We start from the raw sequence: 8,023 nt of genomic DNA, 5'->3' as shown, positions 1-8,023 counted from the left end.
GTAACAATAGATCTAAAGGGTATGGGAAATCATTTTTATTATAAATGCAATGAACATGTATCTCTCTCAGAGTTATGACAGAAACTGCATGATGCTTTGATTTTAGAAACCAATACCTCGAGTCCAACAGACTTTGCCATATTATGAGTTGTTGTGTTGCTAGCCACCTCATCTAGGTATGATACGCTTTCAGCTTCACAGAGTTGCAAAAGCTGCAGCGAACAAAATCACACTTACTTTAAAGAATTAAGGGCCTGTTCACACAACCACACCAAGCACAAGTACAAGCACAAGCACATAAAATTTTTAAGGTGTGCTAACTTTACCAACAGTTGTAAGATTTAAAGACATATATCAATTTATCTTAATTGGAAAGTGCACTCACAATAGATAAAGCTTTAGATTTTAGGCGGGAGATAGCAGCCATGTATGAGGAAATATTGTCTGAGCCCGATAACTTTAAGTTCATGACGGCCTGAACCAGAATCAGAATGCCTCCATTGCCCCAATACTCCTGAATTAAAACAAATAATAAAGAAACAAAGGGGGGAAAGGAAAACGAGAAAGTAATCAAGAATGAAGAAAGAATTCAGAAGTATGAGATTTTAGTTAACCAATGGGATAAAGTTATATGTGTTATTAATAGAACTTGTAATATACTAAGTCATAACAAGGAAGAAAATTCTCTTCTCATAGTTGTAACACCGGTCCCAATGTTAATGTAATCCATAAAGCGCACAATGAGAGAAAGTAGCACAGTTAAACGTCATAATTTACTCACTGAGGTTGATCTAGAAGACCGTGGTAAATCCGACGAGGCAGATTGTATTGACAGCAAAGCACCACTGATTGACTGCATTGTGGGTTTGAGTAGATTAGCTCTAAAAAATAAAGCCAAAAACAAGGTAAAAATAGAAAAAAGTATCAAGTGAACTACATCAAAGAAGACAAAGACCCTATTACTTGCCTTAGGAAGGGTAGGTGTGTTGTGATGGCTTCATGTAATTAGGAGTCAACTCTCATCTAGAGAACTTGGTGGTCTCTGTTGTAGTGATATTGAAGAGGGAATTGCTAATCCACACAATATGCTGCCGGGTCCGATCAGAGAAAATCGTGGGCCTGCAATCTGAAACCAAAATGACCGCGTCGGTGATCAGTATTGGCATTATGGCCAACATCAGGTTCAGCATAAGCCGCTGAAATACTGTTAAGTTCCCTCTCTAGAAATGCTGCAAAGTGTAGGATATGATGGCAGTACTGTGGCCACTCAATAAGACGGTCCACAGACTGCTCCAATGCCTTACTCCAAATGAAAACATCATAATGTCATAAATCCAAGGTCAGACTATAATTCACAATAATAACACTGATAACCTAGGAAGGAACAAACTTCTGAATCTGCAGGCTTCCACAAAGCATCTAAAACAGCTCGTAAAGCAATACCCAGCGTAAGGCGAGTCACGCGTTGATGCTTAATGACTGATCTGAAGTAGAAGCATTCACAAAGGATAAACATTATAGGCAAGCTGAAAATTTTACAACAGGGTAACATTACAATTAACATAGTTAGGTTGAAGAGTATTTTACAACATTATTTATCCGGGACCATGTTCACTCAGTAAACCAATAATTTGATTTATCAATCATAATCATCAAACGGACATGTAAAGTTAAAAAACTCAAACACGGTAGACTATGTATAAAACTACCTAATTGGCATATAAGAGGAAATGTGTTCTTCAGAATTAGACAAAGCTAGACCAACTTCAATTTTATCAGATACAAACAAGTGTAGAGCATCAGACTGATTATGCAGAAGTTCTTCATTGATGGCTTTAGTATGAAATGACACACTTAATATCGAACTAAAGTTAGGTTTAACAAATAAATGTTTGAATATTGAAGCAAGTATTGATTGCAGCTTTATACCCTTCAACTCGATGGAATAAATAGTGAGGTGGTCAAAAAAGAGGAGCAGTGATACTGAATGAGATGGTCCAGAAACTGCTCTAATGCCTTACTCCCGAAGGAAAACATTGGAATGTCATAAATCCAAGGTTAGACTGAAATTCACAATAATAACATTAACCAATAACTTAGGAAGGAACAAACTCTTGAATTTGCAAGCTTCCCCAAAGCATCTAAAGCAGCTTGTAGAGCAATACACAGCATATGGTGAGTCACAAGTTGATGCTTATTGACTGATCCTGAAGCAGAAACATTCACAAAGGATAAACATTACAGGCAAGCTGAAAATTTTAGAACGGGGTAACATTACAACTCATAGTTGTAAAGAAAACAAACTCAAACACAGTAGACTATGTACAAACTACTGAACTGGCATATAAGAGATGTTAAGTCAAATTAAATTGTTGAGGAACTTGACCAAAGTATTTACTACATAGTGGCAACAAGCTGGAGTTTCCATTCCTGCATTGTAAAAATATGAAAATCATGAAAAAGATCAGTCACTCTGCTACAGTAGTGGCAACACTAACCTCATAGAAAGTATCTTTACTTGACACTAATTGAGTGCACAACCAACTTCCAAGGCCCACGATTTCTTTTTTAGATGCAATTACAGCAAACCGAATGCCAAAGTAAAAAAGGAAATGTGTGTAGTAAGTAACTAGGAAAGAGCCTATAAAAACATTTAACATATGTATTAATTAATTATGGTGCAAGGTAGCAAAAAAGTGGATTAGAAAAAGTAGAAAAACGGCAGGCACAGTATAACAAACAAAAATATAATATATGTAACAGATCAATTATAACAATCAAAAATATAATATGTGTAACAGATCAATTATAAAGCTGTAAAATGCAGCAAAGAATGAATTAAATAAGTAGGAAAAATATAGGCGCAACAACCAAGAAACAGAAGATCACAAAGCAAGCTCAAAAATCAATAAATAGACTTGTGCCTTCAGTTTTCCACCCTTTCCCCCTCATCTTTTAAGTTAAGAACTCAGTCGCCCCCTACCACCCTCGACCTTCGGATCGACTAAGTACTTTCTAGTCTATTTATGCAGTAGGAACTATCACGAAAAACACTTTAGTTCCACGAGAGATAAAATTTGCAAGAACGAATCTAAATGCTTAGAGAGGCCTTCAAATCGACTAAGAGTAACACAAGAATATGCTGAATTATCTCAGTAGCCTCAAACGCAACAGGATTGGTACACAGCAGCTCTGCAATCTGACTCAAACAGAAAGTCTTTCCTAAATACAGCCAAGCAAAGGGTTAAGGTTTAGCAACAAGTAGAAGAATTCCAAGCAGATAAAAATAATAAACTGTTGTATGTATTCCACTTCCTACAACTAAACAAAAAATTATGTCAAAATGTATGTACAAAGAAGAGAATAACTAACCACACATCCTGGTATCGTGGTGATATTGTGTTCTTCAGAATTAGACAAAGCAAGTCCAACAAGTGTAGAGCATCATAAAGATTTGGCAATAGTTTTTCATTGATGGCTTTAGTATGAAATGACACACTAAATATCGAACTAAAGTAAATAAATGTTTGAATATTGAAGCAAATATTGGTTGCAACTTTATACCCTTCAACTCGCTGGAATAAATAGTGAGGTGGTCAAAATTGAACCGGAGCAGTAGTACACTACCCTCCATTCCATCCATTATGTATTAACAAGTTAAACAATTACCCACACACATCAAAAACTTCCCAAACAAAAGTCTTGCTCGCCCTCAAGCAAGTTAGATAAATAAGCACATTCACAAGAAATTAGATAATCCTCTACTTCAAGTCACGTCAAATCACACGAATCATTTAGAGAAATTAGGTTGAGCCCGAATTCACTCGCGAGTAAGACTTTTAGAACAAGAATTGTACACGAACTAATTCCCTAAGAGCTAGGCATCCAATGCTTCAATGTAAGTTCGATTTATGTCTTGGGAGTCTCAAACCATCGTCACTAATTCATAAAGAGAAGTTCTTCCAGCTATTCTTTATTTTAAGCACATAAGATCTTTCTCCCAAAATCAAGCAAAATTCATCGCTCACAAGTCAATATGATGCATAAATCAAAAGGTCTTTTCATTTGGATGTAACGGGGCTTTTGGTAAAGGTGTGATCATATTTGGATAAGTAGCTTATCACCATTCTTAAAATACTAGCACATCCCTCACAACATCCTTCCCATCTCACTAAATGCGTACAAAATTATGATAGCTCAACACCCCAAACTTGAGATTTTTCTACCATCTAAACCAAGTGATCTTATTCTTTTGAGCATATTTCTGCTTTTCGCTCGATATTCTTTTTTCTGGCCTTGGCTTTTTTAACTCATGAAAGGCTGCCTTTTTATTTTATTTTTTTTACTTGCCTTGGCTTTTTACATGAAAGGCTGCCTTTTTATTTTATTTTTTTTCTAGCCTTGGCTTTTTTTTACATGTGAAAGGCTGCCTTTTTATTTTTTATTTTTTCAAGCCTTGGCTTTTTTTTACACATTAAAGTCTGCCTTTTTATTTTACTTTTGTTTGACGAGACAGCTTTTTTCATTTGTATCTCAATATAAATGAATACCACCTAATGAATGTTCCATGACTTCCATCTTTTTCTTGCCACCATAAATACCCTCCCAATAATGTGCTAGCACTTTAATTTTAGTGACTAGGGTAGAAAATATAGGCCAACAAACGGATACAATAAGTAGGCTAATATAGTGACTTCAAAATTTTCAACAAAGAAAATAGGCTTTTGGGGCTCAAACCGGCTCACTTTGTCACGCCCGCATTTTCTAAGGATAGAAAACACGGTTGATCGCGACTAGGGGAGGGTTAAAGAAGCGGGGAAGAAAGGGGAAAACAACACAACTCAACCAAAGCCCGAAACAAATGGGAATAGCTCGAATAAAATCAGAGTATCTCAACAATCAACGACTCAAAAGAAACAACTACTTAGCGGAAGCATTTGAGAGAAGGAATATGCCACGTGTGAAGACATGACACATTCTACACACTTAACTTTCTTCAACGGTCTTGCTCAACACCCACCGCACCCGTCACGCTCAACCTGCACATTTTTAAAAAGAAATGCAGGGCTGAGTACTTGATGCACTCAGTGGACTCATGCCGAAAACATTTTACAAAAAGTATTTATCATGCCACCATTGAGTGACCTTGGGGTTTTAACTTAAAAAAAAATCACCCAAGACACTAAAATCATTTCCATCGTAAAACTCGTGACTGCAGTCATTTTCCCATAGATGTCTACCATATCTGATCCATTGATGACAAGGAACGTGGCCACATTCCAAGTCACTAGACCGGCCGACCCAAGAGACGGCTCATGATCTCCATAGGTGTACACTAGCCTGAATAGGGACTCACTCCCTAGACAGACCCGAATTCGATTATCCATTGATGGCAAAAGCCACATCAGATAGGTTCCATAGAATAAAACAAAACACGGCATGACAAATATTCACAATATTTTCACATAAAAAATATACTTAGGGCATAGCCCTTATTTAAAAAGAAAGCCCACCTCGTTCGTTTAATTTTCTGAATTTGAACTCCTTACTTGGACATCAATTTTGTTCGTGGAGAAAATCCTTCCTTTAAGTCCATGCTTCCCTTCTTCCAATTATTCCCGAGTCTGCCTGAGCTTCTTCTCTCATCAACCCATCATTCAAAACAATACCTTGGCCCATTATTTATCAAAAATCCGCCTCATTAAAACACCATATTCCATCTATTTTTAAAAAGGCCAACAAGAAATAAAAGGACGTAACACTCGAAATTCTTCCATCTCTATTCTAAATTTCTTTCCATTTAAAATTCCCAAATCAGACTCCAATGCATTCCCCCTTTTCTCACAAATAGGCAGCATCGCCTATCTCACGACCCTCCATCGATACTGCGCTGCCACTGTCTCCAGCCACCGCCGCCTTGCTCCACCCGAAATCATGCCACTGCGAGACTTCATCGCCCAGTTCATCAACATCCAACCACCGCCGTCATTCTCGCGGTGATTACCTGCTGCCCGGCGCTGCTCGTTGATGCTGCTGTCCGTTGGTTGCGAGGCTGCTGTCCGGAGTAGGAGTCGTCGCCGTCGTGTTTTTGCGGTATTACCCGCCGCGCTGCAGTCGCAGAGATCGCCGCTGCTGTATGGACACTGCTTCTCCACCGGGACAGCCTGCCGCGCTGCTGCTGCTCATTGCTGTTCGCTGTCTCTCCGTGACACTTCGCCGCCACTGCCGTCTCCTAGCTTGCCACAAAAGCTCGTCCTCTCCAGCCAGCGCCACTCTACCCCAAGCGGTCCCGATCAGCCGCTGCGGAGTCGTTTTCCGCCGTCGCATCCAAGCCGTGGCACAACTCAAAGGACTCGCTGTACCCCCCATGCTCGTCTCTGTCTCCCTCTCCGTCTCGCCCAGATTTTGAATGAAAGTGATGGTTGAAAAAAACTGTGTGTATCACGTGTGAACGTGGGATGATGATATATATAGATTGTTGCTAGGGTTTTGCTAAAACTAACTTGGTTCCTATTTTTCAGATTGTGCAAATCGTGACAGATTTCTTTGTATCAGATTTGAGCGGAAGAAAATCTCATGCATTTAAAATCTTGATTGGGCTTCTCCAAAATTGGGCTCAAAAGAAAGAAATAAAATGTGTTTTGGACTCATAACAATTAGGTTTCAAATTAGGCTAGGAAAGAATAATTGTTTGGCTCAAAAAGTAAAATTCTTCTCTCGACAAAATAATGTGCACTTGACAATAATGTGCCTACCATGCACAATGGCGGACGTCCGTCGCAGAATTCCGGCATGCCGGTTGGAATTCCGCTGAGACGGGCGCCATTGCTGATGCTCTTAGGACGTGTTTGATATTGTCGTGAGGGAAATGTTGGTCAAACAATGTTAGGAAACAAAATAAGAATTTGACCAAGAAAACAAAAAGAAAATGAATTCATATATTTGAGTTTGATACACCCAAGAATTGTTGGATGAAAAACTTCCCAATGCTTTACACGTATTTTATTGATATTGTATTAAATGCTATTTAACATTTTTATCCCTAAAATCAATGAGCATACTTACCTCTTTATATCATTGTTATATTGTAAGGTAGGTGCATTTGAATGGCCAAAATATTGGTTTATTAAAATGGCTCTGACTTCCAACTTGTTTGTAGAGATAGAGGAAGTAGGCCCCCGAGCACACATTATATCATACTAGTAAATTGATTGATAAAATAAAAATGACCAGATGTAATGGCAACTGAAATTTGAGTGTAATTCAAAATATAGCTTTAATCGACAAAAAATTTAACTATTAAGGATAATTCTTTGGGATGTGAGTAATTCTATGATGGGCCAATGAATTGAACAAATTAGGGCTGACTTTAAGTGGGCAATATTTAAATAATTCTTTAAATTGGCTGATTAATTAATTCTTTGGTCTAAATTGATTTAGTTAATGGTGGCTAATATGTTGGATTATTTTAGTAACTTCGACACGAATTAATATCCATATTTATTTAATTCTTCAACATATTCAAGTTAAAGGCAGGAATTGCTAGTTTAAGTTCATGCAAAATAATGTTGTAAAGGCAGGAAATAAAATTAACACACATGCATTCTAATTAAGTTTGAATATTTTATTGATTCTAGCCAGTATGTTATTCATATTTTAGAAGGAACTATACCGGCAAGAAAGTTAAGATCGAAGTGAGAATTTCAATTAATAATCTAAGCAAACATGGTGGATTTTCTATCCTACATTATTGTTATTGTGTGGTTTTTCTTCCTAAATACTCCCTCCATCCATGGAAAATAATCTTATATTGTCATTATGGGATTTTCATAAAAAATAGTCTCATTTCTAAAAAAATAGAAAGTTTCACTCCCATATTTTATCTATTTTTTATTTTTTTCTCTCTTACTCTATCAATTTCTCATTAGAACACGTGTCGTCCACAAATGAGACTATTTTTTATATCGGAGGGAGTATAAGTTAGTTTCATGTATGTTTTATGAGAAAATGATGTTATGTATGT

This window comes from Salvia splendens, chromosome 11 (genome assembly GCF_004379255.2).
Source record: "Salvia splendens isolate huo1 chromosome 11, SspV2, whole genome shotgun sequence".
Lineage (NCBI taxonomy): Eukaryota > Viridiplantae > Streptophyta > Magnoliopsida > Lamiales > Lamiaceae > Salvia > Salvia splendens.
The sequence above is the reverse complement of the archived record's forward strand: the minus strand, read 5'-3'. Positions refer to the sequence as shown.